This window comes from Hyperolius riggenbachi, chromosome 9, assembly GCF_040937935.1.
Source record: "Hyperolius riggenbachi isolate aHypRig1 chromosome 9, aHypRig1.pri, whole genome shotgun sequence".
NCBI lineage: Eukaryota > Metazoa > Chordata > Amphibia > Anura > Hyperoliidae > Hyperolius > Hyperolius riggenbachi.
The window spans coordinates 106,975,872-106,995,438 of NC_090654.1; the positions used below are offsets into that span (position 1 = coordinate 106,975,872).

The 19,567-nt window shown below is 49.0% G+C and overlaps 1 protein-coding gene across 1 annotated transcript in view; it reads right to left on the reverse strand.

Annotated features, from left to right (window-relative positions):
• Positions 1-18,860, reverse strand: part of LOC137531698 (vomeronasal type-2 receptor 26-like) — a 93,986-nt gene extending 75,126 nt beyond the window's left edge. The window contains exon 1 of the mRNA XM_068251657.1: positions 18,786-18,860. The gene's annotated coding sequence lies outside the window, so the exon portion shown is untranslated. The remainder of the gene's footprint in view (positions 1-18,785) is intronic.
• Positions 18,861-19,567: the final 707 nt, after the last annotated feature.

The following is a 19,567-nucleotide window of genomic DNA, read 5'->3' on the forward strand; positions in this document are numbered from 1 at the left end:
CCAAGGGCGTTGCGTCCTTTCAGCATGCCGGGGGAGCGATCGCATCATTGATGACGCGCGCTTCCCCGGCAACTGGCTCCGCCCACCAGCGGCGACAACCCGCCAGCCGTTCGGAAGCGCCGGCGGGTTGTTAACCCCGCGATCGCCGCTACAAAGTGTATAATACACTTTGTAATGTATACAAAGTGTATTATACAGGCTTCCTTCTGCCCTGGTGGTCCCAGTGTCCAAGGGACCACCAGGGCAGGCTGCAGCCACCCTAGTCTGCACCCAAACACACTGATCTGACCCCCCCCCCCCCGTGTACTGTATGCATTTATCCCCCCTGATCACCTGTCAATCACCTGTCAATCACCCATCAATCACCCCCTGTCACTGCCACCCAACAATTAGCCCCTAACCTGCCCCTTGCGGGTAATCTGATCACCCACCCATACCATTAGATCGCCCACAAACCCGCCGTCAGATCACCTCCCAAGTGTATTGTTTACATCTGTTCTCTTCTCTAAACACCCACTAATTACCCATCAATCACCCATCAATCACCCCCTATCACCACCTGTCACTGTTACCTATCAGATCAGACCCTAATCTGCCCCTTGCGGGCACCCAATCACCGGCCCACACGCTCAGATTGCCCTCAGACCCCCCCTTATCAATTCACCAGTGCATTCATTACATCTGTTCTTCCCTGTAATAACCCACTGATCACCTGTCAATCACCTGCCAATCACCTATCACCCATCAATCACCCCCTGTCACCCCGTCACTGCCACCCATCAATCAGCCCCTAACCTGCCCCTTGCGGGCAATCTGATCACCCACCCACACCATTAGATCGCCCGCAAACCCGCCGTCAGATCACCTCCCAAGTGTATTGTTTACATCTGTTCTCTTCTCTAAACACCAACTAATTACCCATCAATCACCCATCAATCACCCCCTATCACCACCTGTCACTGTTACCTATCAGATCAGACCCTAATCTGCCCCTTGCGGGCACCCAATCACCCGCCCACACGCTCAGATTGCCCTCAGACCCCCCCCCCTTATCAATTCGCCAGTGCATTAATTACATCTGTTCTTCCCTGTAATAATCCACTGATCACCTGTCAATCACCTGCCAATCACCCATCAATCACCCCCTGTCACCCCCTGTCACTGCCACCCATCAATCAGCCCCTAACCTGCCCCTTGCGGGCAATCTGATCACCCACCCACACCATTAGATCACCCGCAAACCCGCCGTCAGATAACCTCCCAAGTGTATGGTTTACATCTGTTCTCTAAACACCCATTTACATCTCTCCTCTAAACACCCACTAATTACCCATCAATCACCCCCTGACACCACCTGTCACTGCTACCCATCAGATTAGACCCCAATCTGCCCCTAGGGCACCCAATCACCCGCCCACACCCTCAGACCCCAGCCCTGATCACCTCGCCAGTGCATGGCTTGCATCTATTCCCCCCACTAATCACACCTTGAGACACCCATTAATCACGTCCTGTCACCACCTACCCATCAGATCAGGCCCTAATTTGCCCCGTGTGGGCTCCTGATCACTCGGCCAAACCCTCAGATCCCCCTCAGACCCCCTTCCGATCACCTCCCTAGTGCATTGATTGCATCTATTTTCCCCTCTAACCACCCCCTGAGACACCCGTCAATCACCTCCTGTCACCCCCCCTAGCACTCCTATCCATCAGATCAGGCCCAATACAACCTGTCATACCAAAAACAAAAGCAATGACCTCAAAATAACCGCACCAGAACAGCAATTATCAAAATATAGAATATCATCCTTTATTGAAATTACAAACATTAAAAACTGTTAAAACTTGGTGGGGGAATATATAAACCCCACCCATTTTGAGACATTTGGTTTCCAGACTACTCACGGTTTTGGGCCCGTAAAATGCCAGGGCAGTATAGGAACCCCACAAGTGACCCCTTTTTAGAAAAAAGACACCCCAAGGTGTTCTGTTAGGTGTATGACGAGTTCATATAAAATTTAATTTTTTGTCAAAAGTTAGCGGAAATTGATTTTTATTGTTTTTTCACAAAGTTTATTTTTTGTCACAAGTGAATACTTTGGGATGTCTTCTTTCCAAAATGGGGTCATTTGGGGGGTATTTATACTATCCTGGAATTTTAGCACCTTATGAAACATGACAGGTGGTCAGAAAAGTCAGAGATACTTCAAAATGGGAAAATTCACTTTTGGCACCATAGTTTGTAAACGCTATAACTTTTACCCAATCCAATAAATATACACTGAATGTTTTTTTTTTTATCAAAGACATGTAGCTGAATAACTTTTGCGCTCAAATGTATAGGAAATTTTACTTTATTTGAAAAATGTCAGCACAGAAAGTTAAAAAAGTCATTTTTTTACAAAATTCAAGTCTTTTTTGATGAATATAATCAAAACTAAAACTCGCAGCACCAATCAAATAGCACCAAAAGAAAGCTGAATTAGTGACAAGAAAGGAGGTAAAATTCATTTAGGTGGTAGGTTGTATGACCGAGCAATAAACCGTGAAAGCTGCAGTGGTCTGAATGGAGAAAAAGGCTCTGGTCCTTAAGGGGTAGAAAGACTGTGGGCCTCAAGTGGTTAAAGGGAAATCACATGTAAATAGGACTAATATAAAAAAAATTTAAAAAAAAAGTGATGAAAAACTTTTTTTCAGCATTTCTTGTTTATTCATCGTCACCGTCTTCTTTTTTTTTTCTCTCCATCTTTTTCTTCACCATCTTCTTTTTTCTGTTTTGCCCTCTTTTTGTTTCTCGTCATCAATCATTCATTACTATCATCTTCATCATCTTCTTCTTCACTGGCACCTGGTTCTTTAAGTTCTTCTTCTTCTTCACCTGGTTCATCTTCAATTGTTTTTGTAATAGATTGCTGAAAAGCCGCCGCGTGGACTGGCAGCGAGGCGGCTGGTTCCGCATTCAGCTCAGCGGTTGACACGTGGCGGCATGCGTCTGATGTGGCTGGGCCTTCTAGTGCACACAGATTGAGGAATACGCGCGCGCGGAGAGGCGGAACCTTTATGACAAACGGAGAGGGATCAGCTGACCAGTTTGGTCAGCTGATCTCAGAGCGGGCGGCTATTGGTTGATCAGCACTGGGTGGCGCCAGGAAGCGCCGCTCTATATATAGTTATTGCTGGTCAGTCTCAAGTTGTCTGCCGTTGTGAACAATTACGTGAAAGCACTCAGACCATAGTCAGATCCCACAGTGTGTTAGAACAAGGAGGACCTGGGAATTCACACTGAGCCAGATTACTACTGTGTTACTATTGTGTTATACTTCAGACTAGTTACAGGATGTTGAGACCACGGACCTCACACCCAAGACTAGGGACACTGTGTTACTATTGTGTTATACTTCAGACTAGTTCCAGGGTGTCGAGACCACGGACCTCACACCCAAGACTAGGCCTTATTTGTTACCTGTTATGACCATTTGCTCTGTTGACCTTGGTCTTGCTTTCTGATTCGGTACCTCAGCATATGTGCCTTCCTATTGCCAAGCTCTGCCTGTCCCCGGTTACTGAATCAGTCTACTGTCTCTGTACTTTATCTGCCCGTGTGTTACCGACCTAGCCTGCCCGACCTTGCAAGCTATCACTCTCTCTAGAGAGATTAGCCTTCACTGCTACCTGTGACACCCACCTTCCAGGGGTCAGTTAGCCATAAGGCCTCCCTGCTATTCAGCCTAGGGCTCCATCCCCTTGGAAGTCTCAGGCTGCTGGAAGGTCTTCATACTTCCCAGAGGGAGGTATTCCTCATACTGCCAAGGGCCGCCTGCTCCTCGGGTGGTCCTACTCAAAGTCATTACTGTTGCACCAAACACTCACACTATATAGGTGTCCAAAGGTTAGTCATATCTGTATTATTGGTGATTCTGCAGGTCATAAATAATCAGGTATACATCTGTATTCTTGGTGATTCTGCAGGTCACCAATATTCAGATTCTCTCTGTGTGCTGACACCGATCTTTACAGTTTTTTCATCTTCTTATTCACCTGGTTCTTCTTCGTCTTCTTATTCTCATTCTTAATCATCATCTGGTTCTTCTTCACCTGGTTCTTCTTCTCTTCTTCTTCACCTGGTTCTTCTCTTCTTCTTCATCACCTGGTTCTTCTCTTCCTAATCTTCACCTGGTTCTTCTCTTCTTCATCTTCACCTGGTTCTTCTCTTCTTCTTCTTCTTCACCTGGTTCTTCTCTTCTTCTTCTTCACCTGGTTCTTCTTCTTCTTCAACTGGTTCTTCTTCTTCTTCTTCACCTGGTTCTTCTTCTTCTTCTTCTTCACCTGGTTCTTCTTTTTTTTCTTCTTCACCTGGTTCTACTTCTTCTTCATCATCTGGTTCTTCTTCTTCACCTGGTTCTTCTTGCTCTTCTTCTTCACATGGTTATTCTTCTTCTTCTTCACCGTCCACCACCAACATTCTTTGTTTTTCCCTTACAGAACTCTACTGTTGTAAAATATTATCTTCAACACCAACATAGCTATTGTAGTGGCGTAATAGCTAGTGGCGCATGGCAGCAGCGCATAATTCTGTGGACCCTGGCAGTGGGAACACAGACAGGCAGGAGGATAAACTCAGCAGGAGGAGGAGTGGCGAATGGCAGCAGGCAATGTCACAGGCCAATGGTACCTAGCGTTGGTACCATGCCTGAAAATAAACACCAAGGAGCAGGAGGAGGTTCCGGACAGCAGTCGTGCAGCCCACATTGTGCCCAATGCACAACTGGGAAAGCACAGTTTTCAACCCAGACACCTCAGAATTTTTTTTTTTACAACAGTATACCTATTGTAGTGGCGTAATAGCTAGTGGCGCATGGCAGCAGCGCATAATTCTGTGGACCCTGGCGGTGGGAACACAGACAGGCAGGAGGATAAAATCAGCAGGAGGAGGAGTGGCGAATGGCAGCAGGCAATGTATTCTGTGGACCCTGGCGGTGGGAGCACAGACAGCAGGATAACTACAGCAGCAGGAAGAGGAGTGACGTGTGGCAGCAGCAGGCATGCATTGTGTGGTGAACAGCAGGAGGATGAAAATCAGCGCTTTGTAATATGTTGGCGCTGTATAAATACAATAAATAAATAAATACACAAATAAATAAATTCATAAATAAATCAATAAATTCATAAATATATAAATACATCAGCAACAGCAGCAGGAAGAGGAGTGACGTGTGGCAGCAGCAGGCATGTCATGGGCCATGGTAGCTAGCGCTACTACCAGGCCAAATTATCAGGACCCCGGGAATGAAGGTTAATGTTGTCAAAGAATGATTCCCATGCACCTCATGTCCTCCTCTCGCCGACAGTAGGTGCCAGGAACGTGCCTTCAATCAGGCCTGGTTGATCTTCAAAAATGTCAGTCTGTCTACTCCCTCTGTGGACAGACGAGAGCGCTTCTCTGTGACCACGCCACTGGCCGCACTGAAGCACCTCTCGGACAGCACGCTGGAAGGGGGGCAAGACAGGACTTCCAGGGCGTACTGCGCCAGCTCACTCCAGATGTGCAACAGCTCCACCCAGTATTCCATGGGGTCCACGCTGCCGGTGTCAAGCCCACTGAAGGACCCCATGTACTCTGCCACCATCTGGGTCATGCGCTGGCTGAGGCTTTCAGAGGAGGTGGCTGCTGCACGCACCTCCTCTCTCGGCTGCTCTACCGTCATGTAGAGCGCCTGCGTCAATGACAGCAGGTCTCCTGGGCGCCTGACGCTGCTGCTGGCTGCAGGCACCGGCTGCTGTGCTGGCTGGACAGGGACAGAGGAGGTGGAAGCCTGGGGGAAGGCTTCCTCCAGCCGCCGAACAAGGAGCTGCTGCAACTCGCTTGTGCGCTGATCACGTCCTCTAACAGGAAGAAACTGAGCCCACTTCCCCCTCAGCCGTGGATCCAGGATCATGCTGATGCAGGTGTCCTCCCTCACTTGCATCTGCTTCACCCTGGGGTCTGTGCGCAGGCAACGCAGCATGTGCGCTGCCATGGGGAACAGGGTGGTCCGTGACACAGAGACATCAGGGTCAGCGTCCCCCTCTTGCTCCTGAGCCTCTTCCTCCTCTCTCCACCCTCGCACCACTGCTGCTGCGCTCCGCTGTTCCCCCTCAGCAGCGACGTCCAGCACCTCCAACTCCTCCTCATCCTCCTCCAGGGATTAAAATTCCTGCACAGCAGTGGACTGCGCAGGCGGCTGCTGTTCCAGCTGCTTCAGGGCCTCCTCCCTTAAATCCGCCAAATCGCCAAGTGCCCTGTCCAGCAGACAAACAAAGGGCACCCATTGGCAGAGGGATGCCCGCTCCTGGCTCACCAGGTTGGTTCCCTGCAGGAAGGGAGCCAACACCAAGCAGACCTGCTGCATCTGCCCCCACTGTGCGTTGGTGAGGAGCTGGAGTTTGGTGGTGCCTCCGAGAGTGCCATCCACAATGTACCGGTTGACATCCCTCCTCTGCTCAACCAGCCGCTCCAACATCGCCAGGGTAAAGTTCCAGCGAGTCGGCACATCGTGGTGGCAGGCCCTCATGCTGCTGGATCTCTGCCAGCTTTGATGCAGCAGCAGCTGAGCGGCGGAAAGTGCGCACAATTTTCCGCCCCGCTTCCAACTGCTCCTCCATCCCCTGGTAGGTGTGCAGGAACTTCTGCACCACCAGGTTCAGGATGTGGGCCAAGCAGGGGATGTGGGATAAGTGTCCCCTGCTGATGGCAGCCAGCAGGTTGGCAGCATTGTTGGACACCACCAATCCGACTCGAAGGCCTCTGGGGGTCAGCCACGACTTCTCCTGCTCCCTCAGGTAGCAGAGCACGTTGGCTGCTGTCAGACTGTTCTTCCCCAGGCTCATCATCTCCAGCAGAGCTTGGCAGTGGCGGGCCTTCACGCTGCTGTTGCGTTGTCGCTTGGCGGCGGGAGCTGCTGCTTCTCCCCTGACCCCGCGTGGTGGCACCACATAGTGGGCGACTGGTGCCGCTGCTGCTGCTGATGTGCCCGAGGGTGGACCTGCTGCTGCTTCCTCGCCCGGGCTTTCCACCAGGCTGACTCAGTGTGCTGTAAAGGACAAATAGCATTCTGTCCCAAAACGGCAGCTCCATGAATCCATGGTTATGTGGATCCGTGCACTCACAGCGTGATCGAGTGTGCGGCCCACGTTCACCATGGCAAACCGGTGCAGTGCTGGGATCGCCGTGCGGGAGAAGTAGTTGCGGCTGGGGACTTGCCACTCCGGGATCTCAAAATGCAGCAGCGCTCTCATGTCACTCCCCTCCTGCACGAAGGAATATGGCAGGAGCTGGGTGAACATGGCCCAGGCAAGCAACCCGTTCAGAACCCGGATGCGCCTGTGAGCGGGAGGCAACACCTTGGTCACACCGGAAAAGGACTCGCTGAGCAGGGTCTGGTGGCGTTTGCCTGTGCGGGAGGATGAGGAGGCCACTGTGGAGGGAGCTGATGAGGCAACTGAGGACTGGCTGCCCGGGGGGGGAGGAGTGAGTTGCTGCTGCTGTGCTCCTGCTGCTGGGTGGGATGCTGCTGCTGCTGAAATCTGTGCAGTGGCTCTCTGGCTCTGACCACTGCCTGTGCCACTTTGCATCAGCTTCTCATACTCACAAAAATCCTCAAAATGCCTGGCCTGTGCCACTTTGCATCAGCTTCTCATACTCACAAAAATCCTCAAAATGCCTGGTCTCTAAGTGGGTCGACAGGCACGAGGTACTCAGCTTGAGGAGATCTCGACCTCTGCTGAGACTGACCTTGCAACTGTTGCAAATTGCACGGGTCGGGTCCTCTGTGCACTTAGTGAAGAACCGCCAGACTGGGGACTTCAACCTGCTCTTTGAGCTTGAGGGCTGGGGTTTTTTGGTGCCCTTGGAGGCTTGTGCCTTTTTTGGTTTGGTTGGAGGTTTGCTGCGGGTGGTGGGAGTGGCTGAAGCAGCAGGCTGTGGCTCCTGCCTTCCACGCCCTGTGCTTGCCGCCTTGCTGCTGCCATGCCTCTGCTCCAGAGACACCTCCTCCTCCGATGACGAGCTGCCTTCAAGCAAGTGTGCTGGTGGTTCTGGTGGTGGCACATAGGAAGGATCCAGCATGTCATCATCATCCCCAAAAATGTCCTCTGAGCCCGCCTCAACTACATCCAGTAGCCCAAAATCCCCTGCATCACGCCCCTCCTCATCAGCGCCAACAACAAACTGCTCCTCCTCAAACTCCTCCTCCTCCTCCTTGCATGATGATGTCCCCATTATCTCCTGCTCAAACTTCTCCACAATATCCCTGTACACGGCTGCAGTCACTAGGTTGAAGACCGAGCTCAGTGAGGGCAGGCTAGTCAATGGGGTCACCATGACCTCAAGCAGTGGTGGAGGCCTGCTGTGGACCGGAGTGCTGGTGGTGGTGGCACTGGTCTCGCTGGTGCTGGAGGCCTGGCTGGAAACGGTGGCTTCCTGCCCCGCCATCCTAATCCCGGCCGTGGGCGATGACCCGTCTCAAAGATGGGCGCAACACGCTGCTGTTGCGCCTCTGCTCCCTCCTCCCTGCGGTCAGTGGCTGGCGGCGGACCAGTCCCAGACCTGCTGCTGCTGGCAGTGGCTGCTGCAATGGCGCAGCCTCTCCTGGTGGTGCCTCGTCCTTTACCTCTGCCAGTCATTTTGCACTTATATACGAATACAGTAAAAAAAAACCAAATGTGTAGAAAACGGCGGGAAAGGGTGTAAACTTTAATAAAGTCTGGGTTGGTGGTGGTGGTGGTGACTGACTGGTGGTAAGTGTCAACAAAAAATTATTATTATTTTTTTAGTAGTAGTAGTAGTAGTAGTAGTAGTAGAAGAAGTAGTAGTAGTAGTAGTAGTAGTAGTAGTAGTAGTAGTAGTAGTAGTAGTAGTAGTAGTACTACTACTAACAGTGAGTCTCTACAGTACTAACTCGTATGACAGTGGGTGACAATTACGGTGCGCCGGCAAATGACAGTCACAGCAGGAGACAACAAGGGATGCAGGCCTGCGAATGTAACAATTTACTACAGAAAGGTAATAAATCACACAGTAACAAATGAAAAAAATTAAATGAAGGGGTGGGTGGGTAGTAGTAGTAGTGGAAGAGAGACTACCACCTACCTAGTAGTAGTACGGTTGTACACGCAGGTAGTAACTATTAAACTCCTGCTGCTGTACTAAACAGTAAACAATATAACTAACTGCCAGACAGTGGGTGACAAATTGCAGTCGGTCGGTCACACACGGTCAGACGCAATCAATAGGGTGCGCCGGCAGATGACAGTCTGTGTGCAGGTGACAACAAGGGATGCTGGCCTGTACACAGTCAATCAGTAACTAACTAGTGTTAACTAACAGTACTGAAGCTATAAACTAACAGACTACAGCAAACAGCAGCAGTACAATTTAACTAAACTACTATAGTACACAACTAACTAGAATCCCTAACCTACCTAAGCTAGTAGTAGGCTAAGGCTGCCCTAGGCTAGCAGGCCTAGCCTGCACACAGACTAACACTAGCCTAGCACAGTATACAGTACACACTAGCTGACTACAAACAATCAAATTACTATCTATCTATATAACAGTACAATGAATGTGTTTAGGAGGTGTTTAGGAAGCAAAACACTAGGTTTAGCACAGAATACACTTGAGCAGACACGCAGCACAGCACTGGAGATGCTCTCAGTACCAGCTCAGTCACACAAGTGCGTAGCTCCGCAAAATGGCCACCGCCTTATATAGAGGAGGGGAGGGCCAGACTCCCCTCCTCTGATTGGTTGCTAGCGTTGCCAGGGACTCGGCTGGAGGAATTCTGATTGGCCCGCGTCATTCCCGAATCCCGAAGCCGAACCCAATGCGTCATTCAGCCGAATTCAAATGCGTACATTCGCCCGCCTTCGGCTTCGGGTCTGGCGCATTCGGCTTCGGCTTCGACCGGAACGCTGAAATTGACCGAATAATTCGGGTAAATTCGCATTCGGGAGTCCTGGAGAGCAAGCCTGCCCAGTATAGGTAGGTTAGCCAGGTAGGTGCCCTTAGAAGGTAGCCAGCCTGCTACCCCCCTCCCTCCCCACCACCTCTACCCATTACCTTGTGACTGAGTTGGTGGCTGCCTCCTCTAGAGAGGTACCGGTCCTTAGATATACCTCAGATCTGGGTGACCCGTAGTTCCGCTGTGATGAGGCAGCAGGAGAGTGGCTCCTATAGCAGTGTTTATACAGGAAGTACTTACTTCCTGTATAAGTGCCATTACCAGGAGAATCACTTTCCTGTCTACCTGGCTACCTATATGCACAGCACGGACAGCCATTGGGACAGGAGGACTGGGCCAGGGAGCTGGGCGGGCGTGTGCGCGGCGGACAGGAGCGGCGGTGGCGGCGGCGGGAGACAGACCTAGACAGATCTAGAGCCAGATTTTAAATGGGCTTAGGTCTACTAGTATATATATATATATATATATATATATATATATATATATATTTAGCGATTAATTGCAAACACCACATTTGCAGGGTATGTTAAGGAGGTCGGGGAAACAAGAGGAAAATTGTATTTTCAAAAAGATCTCAATGTTTTTGAGAAGATTGATGTTAAACTTGATAAAGTTGGTGGAAAAAAAGTGTATTTAAATGCAGTAAAATGACAGATAATGTATCAACATGTATATAAATGTATTTTTTTTATGTATGAGTGTGGGAAATTTAAAAAAAAAATGACGTGGGGGATGTGGCCTACGGCAGTCTCTTTAACCCCTTGTCCCCCATGCAGGCTAAGATAGCCAGAATGCAGGGCCGCAGTAGTGTTGGGCGAACACCTAGATGTTCGGGTTCGCGAACGTTCGCCGAACATCGCCGAACTCCGAACATAATGGAAGTCAATGGGGACCCGAACTTTCGTGCTTTGTAAAGCTTCCTTACATGCTACATACCCCAAATTTGCAGGGTATGTGCACCTTGGGAGTGGGTACAAGAGGAAAAATATTTGAAAAAGAGCTTATAGTTTATGAGAAAATTGATTGTAAAGTTTCAAAGGAAAAACTGTCTTTTAAATGTGGAAAATGTCATGTTTCTTTGCACAGGTAACATGCTTTTTGTCGCCATGCAGTCATAAATGTAATACAGAGAAGAGGTTCCAGGAAAAGGGACCGGTAACGCTAACCCAGCACCAGCAGCAGCACACGTGATGGAACAGGAGGAGGAGGCGCAGGAGGAGAAGGCCACGCTTTTTGAGACACAACAACCCAGGCCTTGCATGAGGACAAGAAGCGTGCGGATAGCATGCTTTTTACCGCCATGCAGTCATAAATGTAATAAAGATGAGAGGTTCCATAAACAGGGATCGGCAACGCTAACCCAGCAGCAGCACACGTGATGGAACAGGAGGAGGCGCAGGAGGAGAAGGCCACTCTTTGAGACACAACAACCCAGGCCTTGAATGAGGACAAGAAGCGTGCGGATAGCATGCTTTGTACCGCCATGCAGTCATAAATGTAATAAAGATAAGAGGTTCAATAAACAGGGACCGGGCGGCAACGCTAACCCAGCAGCAGCAGACGTGATGGAACAGGAGGAGGCGCAGGAGGAGAAGGCCACGCTTTCAGGCGCAACTCAGGCCTTGCATGAGGACAAAAAAATGCGTGCGCAAAGCAATGCAATGAGTAGTTTTCAGGACACAATGGGCTATTCGGAGGAGCTATTCCCAGCCCCACAATCTTCTACCTGTGAAAGGTCAATGGAACAGCCACAAATGTTGTGCCCGGATTCACAACCTTTTTCTGTGGAAAATGCACCTCGCACTGAAATGCAAGGCGAGGCCGAGGATGAACATGACGTCAACAATTAACATGACGCAAAATGGGGGCGGAACAGAAAGCTGCTTTCAATGTTTTGAAGGCCTTAATTGCCTCCGGTGGCCAGTTAGATGCATCATTCATCACACCCAAATCCCAGAGCAATGTGTGCAGGAATTTGAATCGCAGGAGGTGTACCGAGATCATCTGGACAAGTGACCAAGTGACAAGTGACCAAGTGACAAGTGACAAAGTGAAAAGTGACAGTGACCAGTGACAAAGTGACAAAGTGACAAAGTGACTGACAAAGTGACAAAATGACAAAGTGACAAAATGACAAAGTGACAAGTGACAAAGTGACAAGTGACAAAGTGACAAAATGACAAAATGACAAAGTGACAAAGTGACCAGTGACAAAGTGACAAGTGAGAGGTTGTTCTGGGGAGCTCTACTCCACTGCACACAGTCACATATGAGGAGAGGTCTCGTCGGGACTGCTGATCCTCCTCAGCTTGCTCAAAGCCTTGAGGGTTCCTGAAGATCCTCTGCTTGGAGTTCGCCGGGGTTCAGCTTGGTGTCGGGGTCGGTGGCGTCCTCCTCACTCCAACGTGGCAGATCTTCTGTTGAAGGAAAAAAAAAAATTTTTTTAAAGTCCAGTACCGCTTCTGAAGGACTCACCAAGAGATGCAGGAGCGCTTCAATCTAGCGCACCATCGCTCGCTGGGTGATGTCACTCCCTACACGCTGGAATTCTACGCTGCACATGCTAGCACGCTTTTGCGCAGTGCCGAGGCGCATTCCAGCAGCTAGCTACCAAGCTTCTGTGGATCTGATTGGGCCACCATGTTGGATCTCTGCCAAGTCCTCCAAAATTTTGAGCAATCCACGTTGCTTGTGACTGAGCAGTGACAATTCTACAGTCAGCATTACAATACCACTGCTGTGTTTACTGAAGAAATCAATGTTGAAGATGGAAACCGCTGGCATGATGCAAGTGGGGGAATCTGAAGATGAAAACGATCAGCGTGATGATACCAACATCAGGCAACCTGCCTCAGGAAACGCTGGTCCCAGCTATGACAAAGAACAGGACGAGGAACAGCTGGAGTTGGAGCAGGAATTGGATGCCCCCACTGCCGAGGGACAGAGCGGTGCACGTTGGACTTCCACAATTTAGTGGGAATGGACAGCAGAAGAGGAAGAAAGTGATGCTGGTGACGAATATGGTGCATCACAACAATCACAACGCTCACAAGAACATGAAGACAGAGGAGTCTGGCAGGATTCTCTGGCACACATGGCTCAATTCATGCTAGACTGCATTGAACGCGGCCCGCGCATTATTCACTATTGATTATTATTCATTATTCTGGACAACACCAATTACTGGGTTTATACCCAGTTTATACAAACACAATGTTAAAAAACTGATTGAAGAAAGTGTCAGACAGGTCAAAAATGGAACAATTCCAGCAGGCCCTTGAGGATGGAGACTTTAGAGAGGAGATTGACATCCTCCTCCTTCTCTAGCCAGTTGTACGCCGACAGACTGACTTCAGCAAACCCAGGAGGACCAGGAGGGCAGCAAAGAACACAAGCTGCTGCTAGTGCCCAAAAGGGAATGGTATTGGCAGTGTCCTTGGAGTGGGAACATTTTCTGACACCCATGCAGCAGCCCACAGAACAGCAATCGGGCAGTTCCACGTCCTCCAACACCAATCGCCTGGAGAAGATGGTCAAGGACTACATGTCAGATGGCGTAGCTGTGTTGAACAATCCATCTGCAGACAGACGGTGAGTGTGACAGCACAGAAGGACCATGGCAACTCACTCATAGTACCACAGTTTGATAGTGCTGCCCAAAAAATTATATGGATCCGTGGACCCGGGCAGTACTGGGAAGTGGGAACGCAGATTTTAGTACCTAAACACACGATACAACATGTTTTCCGGGGTCGGACTCTGAGGCACATACAGATGGTCCCGATCATCATCCTCATCATACAACTCTTCTCCTGAGTCTGACCCACCCACCACCTCTGCCACCCCAACATCCCCAGACACAGACCCCTCATCGTCCTCAACATTAACTTGGGATGCTGGCCTGAGCCCGACCTCCTCCTCCACATCAGGCCCCATCATCTCCTCAATGGCAGCCCTCAATAATCGCTCTGGCGCCGGACCGATGGACACAACGTTCTCCTCCGGGGAGGGCTGCTGCTGACCACTGGCTGCTGGGGTGGATGTTATAGCTTGCATGGGGCGTTGGCTGTTGCTGTTGTTGGGAGTGCTGCTCACAGCGGAGGTCTCTGAGGAACTCATGGTGAGCTCATATAGTGGTTGACGTTGAGTGGAGTATTACTGATCCCAGCAATATACACACTGACTGGCAGAGTACGCAATGCTATATAGTGGTTGACGGTGAGTGAAGTACTACAGATCCCAGCAATATACACAGTGACTGGCAGTACAATGGTATGGTTGGGTGAGCAGAGTACTACAGATCCCAGCAATGCTATATAGTAATGGGGTGACTGTGTCTGCTGGGAACAGTAGTACACCGCTCGCTCAGCCACACTATATAGCATTGTGTTTACTGCCACTCTGTGTCTGCTGGGAACAGTAGTACACTGCCGCTCACTCAGAGTGGCAGTTAACACAATGCTATATAGTGTGGCTGAGCGAGCGGTGTACTACTGTTCCCAGCAGACACAGAGTGGCAGTAAACACAATGCTATATAGTGTGGCTGAGCGAGGTACACAGAGTGGCAGTAAACACAATGCTATATAGTGTGGCTGAGCGAGCGGTGTAGTACTGTTCCCAGCAGACACAGAGTGGCAGTAAACACAATGCTATATAGTGTGGCTGAGCGAGGTACACAGAGTGACAGTAAACACAATGCTATATAGTGTGGCTGAGCGAGCGGTGTACTACTATTCCCAGCAGACACAGAGTGGCAGTAAACAGAATGCTATATAGTGTGGCTGAGCGAGCGGTGTACTACTATTCCCAGCAGACACAGAACAGTAAACAGAATGCTATATAGTGTGGCTGAGCGGTGTACCACTATTCCCAGCAGCGACACAGAGCACAATGCTATACAGTGGCAGGTAAGCGGTGTACCACTATTCCCAGCAGCGACACAGAGCACAATGCTATACAGTGGCGGGTGAGCGGTGTACTACTATTCCCAGCAGACACAGAGTGGCAGTAAACAGAATGCTATATAGTGTGGCTGAGCGAGGTACACAGAGTGGCAGTAAACAGAATGCTATATAGTGTGGCTGAGCGAGCGGTATACTACTATTCCCAGCAGACACAGAGTGGCAGTAAACAGAATGCTATATAGTGTGGCTGAGCGAGGTACACAGAGTGGCAGTAAACAGAATGCTATATAGTGTGGCTGAGCGAGCGGTGTACTACTATTCCCAGCAGCGACACAATGACTGGGGGGACCCTGGCTAGCGTGGCTGGAGCGCGAACTACCCTGCCTGCCTACCCAAAGCTAAACCCACAGACAAATGGCGGAGATATGACGTGGTTCGGGTATTTATTTACCCGAACCACGTGACAGTTCGGCCAATCAGAGCGCGTTCGGGTCCGAACCACGTGACCCGTTCGGCCAATCACAGCGCTAGCCGAACGTTCGGCGAACGTTCGGCCATGCGCTCTTAGTTCGGCCATGTGGCCGAACGGTTTGGCCGAACACCATCAGGTGTTCGGCCGAACTCGAACATCACCCGAACAGGGTGATGTTCTGCAGAACCCGAACAGTGGCGAACACTGTTTGCCCAACACTAGGCCGCAGCGACCTTGATTGAAGATCTCCGCTGGCCACCGCCACACACCGCCGCTCTCCTGCACCAATGGGAATAGGTGCCCACCGCATTTATTTCCATTGGTCTATTAACCTCCCTAGCATTCAATTTCTGCAGGATTTCTGTGCAAAAAGTGATTCAATTAATTTTTGTGAAATTTTTATTTGCAACTTACTAAAATACCTCAAGCAAGGGTCTAGTATCCATTTTGAGTATACTAAAAGTTTCAAAACAAAATCACGTCAAAAAACTAAATCTCTAAAATAAACTTTTTAATCACAAATAGAAAAGTCCTCCTCAAGTATGGATGAAATACATGTACAGATGCAAAAGTTTATGCAAAAGAAGCATTTTGTTCTTTATTTTTGTCTGTAAGCAGCAGGGTTTGGTTGTTCATTAGCGCCGCACTCCTGTGTCCCCTGCTTTTACAGAAAAGAGACTCTGGGTAGGTGATTGAGACATCTGCCTGAACCAGCCCTAAAGGTCCATACACATGCTGGTCTGAGCTCTGAGGCTAAGTTCACAGTGGGACGTTAAAGTGCGCGTTAAAACAGCATTTAACGCAGAATAACTCACTGCAATTAAAAATCAATGCCCTGTTCACAGTGCACACGTTGCGTTGGTGCCTAACGCTGCACGTTAAGTAAAAGTACTGCATGCAGTGTGTTATACACGTTATTAGCTGCGTTGGACTGTTTGCACATGCTCAGTAATGACTTGGAAGCATACTTTTCATTTCCTGTATTTTTTACTGTATCTGCTGTATGCGACGGTAACGCTGCGTTGCCACTTTTTGGGCGCGTTGCGTTGTAAGCTTGCGGTGCGACTTTAACGTGGCATCAAAACGCAACGTCCCACTGTGAATCTAGCCTGAGTGGTGCACCATAACGACTGCCATGGCGGGGGTGGTAATTATGGTCAGATCAGCGTGACTACATCAGGCGCACAACGATTGCATGAAGATCCGGCATGTTAGATTTTTAGCAATGCCCGAGCACAGCACAATAGCATTGTTCTCGCTGCTCCCACCATCAGAAACTTCTCCATTACACACGCTCATCATTTCTCGCTCCCCCCTGCATATCAAAAGACTAAAAAAAAAGTGTGCAAAGGCTGATGACTCTTCTGTACAGTGTTGTTAGTGCACTGCCGCTTTTGGCTGATGATGCCTCTGTTGCAATGTGCAGGGGGCGAAGGGACAACAAGCACATCTGACTTAGCGGCTTCCAGCGGTTGGGGAGGTGCAAAGAACAATGTCGTTGGGTCATGCTTAGGCATAGCAAAAGGTCCGACATGCCAGATCTTTAGGGATCATCATTGGGCTGCTGCACACACTCTGGTCTGCTGCACAACTCTTAGCCATAGTGGTCATTATAGTCCGTCACGGCTGAGTTCAGAACAGTGTGGCAATAAGTGTCATTCTCTGTACAATATACAGTATGGTATTAGATTCCAGAACTTGAATTTCTGTAATGCTGTAATAGGTGCCTACTGCCAGTAGGTGGTGCACAAACACCATTATAACGCTTTCCAGGCCAATTTTCAGCTTGGACGAAGCTAACTCGTCTATACCATTTGTAGCAAGTTTTTTTTTAATAAGGAGTCAGCCTCATCCTTACCACCAGGGAGGCTAATAGACCAATAGGGAGTTTTGGATCCAAATTTAAATATGCTTAAGTTCTAGCTATACTTAGTATAGCTAGAGCTGCGCGGGGAGGTGATGGTGTGTGGCGGCGACCAGACGATATCGTCAAACAAGGTTTAAAGATTGACGTGAAAGCATTTCTGAGGATATTAGCGTGGGAAAGGTTTTTTTTAAGATAAGTATTCATGGTGAATTATAAAATATTTTTCTCATTTTTTGTGTTTTTATTTCATTTAACCCGATACTCTTTTCTCCTGGGGACTCCCAGATGCCACCATGAACCTCCCACCATCGATTGGACAAGGGCTCTGGGGGAGAGACAGATGATTGTCCGCACCTCTCCTCCAGAGCCCCCCATACCATGGACCATGCAGGCAGGGCCAGAGCTACCATAGGAAAAAATGGGCAATTGCCCCAGGGCCCCAGAGCCTGTAGGGGCCCCCGAGGTGTCCCTCCCTATATTAGCTGTTTCTCCCCAGGGACTCTACAGAGTCTGTTCAGTTGGGAGGTGATTGGGGGAGGGAGAGCAGCCAGCTCAGGGGCCCAGGAGGGAATTTTGGCTGCAACAAAGGGCCTCTAATGACGCTTTTTGGTCGGGGGTGTCTGTTTGGGGGCCCCCAGGCTAATTTTGCTCTAGGGCCTAATTGTTACTTGAACCGGCCCTGCATGCAGGCTGGTAAAGCTCAGGGTGAAAACTAAAGCCTCACGAGGCAGTGGCTCCACATTCTGGCTATCCCAGCCTGCATGGGGACAAGAGGCTCGGGAGGGGGACTGTTTATTTACCACACTCTGAACATAAAAAAACAAATGCATTTATATATGTTACAGACAAAGTACGGAATCAGGCATTATATAGAATGCCTGAAGCGATTAGGCAAAGTACGAAATGTCTGTTTCATTACGTACTTTGCCTAGACATTCTATAGAATACCTGAAGTTGTTCAGGCAAAGTGTAGAATACCTGGTTTTCTCTATAGAATGCCTGCTTTTTTTCACACTTAGGGCTCGATTCACAAAGCGGTGCTAACCCAGTTAGAGACTTTAGGCATGATAACCATTGCACCACTCTGGTGAAAAGCCAGTTTAGGTGTGATAAGTTTAGGCATGATAAGTTTAGGTGTGATAAGTTTAGGCATGCTAAGTTTAGATAAGTTTAGATCGCTTGCAAAGTCCCGCACGCGAAGCAGCGCCATTAAACTTTATACGAAGTGCACCAATCTTTGCTAGCGCAAAACTTTTGATCAGCTGTGCACTGCGGTGCTAACGCAGTTGGCGCTTAAACTTATCATGCCTAAACTTATCACACCTAAACTTATCATGCCTAAACTTATCACACCTAAACTTATCACACCTAAACTTATCATGCCTAAACTGAGTTTAGGCATGATAAAAGGCTTTTCACCAGGGTGCTAACTGTTAGCACCGCTTTGTGAATCAGGCCCTTTGACTGTAACAGCTGGAATACCTATGCTGTCAGTGAGGAGGCTAGTGATGATGATGGTTGCATGCATGCTGATATTTACCGTTTGTGGAGGAGCCTTCAGGTATTGCCAGGGGGGAGCCCATGAGCAGGAAAGAGGAGAGAAAAGCTGGACATTATGTGCAGGGGGGGGGGGGAATGGCCATTGGGTTTTGGCAGTTGAAGGCTAGTGAGGGGGAGGAGCCTGAAAAGCCATGATGCAGCAAAAGTTATGATACAATCCTCTACTTGCAGCAAGGAATGAGCATGATTTTTTTTGTGAGAAAATAGAGGCAGAGACTAAAGAAGAGAATAGCCATTGGTGAGACTGGCAAAGCAAAGCAGAGGCACAGACAAGAGAGCACTACTGAAAAAAACTAAAGTAAGGAAGAGAAAGAGAGAGCTGCAGACAAAACAGGAGAGGAGAGAGACAAAGTACGTAACATAAAACAGACATTTCGCACTTTGCCGAACCTGTCTTAGGCATTCTATAGGATGCCTAGGCATTCCACAGAATGCCTAGGCAAAGTACGTAACAGAAACAGACATTTAGTACTTTGCCTAAAATGGTCAGGCATTCTATAGAATGCCTGAATTTCGTACTTTGCCTGTAACATATACAAAACATAATTTTCTTGGTTATGAGTGCAATCGAAATCACAACTCGTAATTTGAAATTATTAGACGGATCCGAATACAATTACGAGTGCAACCGAAATCAACCTTTTGTGATTGCAGCCAATCACAAATGATTGCGAGGCTGAAAATGCAAATTTCTGTCAAAATTACGACCAGTTCGTAATTACGAGGCCATAATGACCCTGTTCCATCGTTCAGAATAGTACA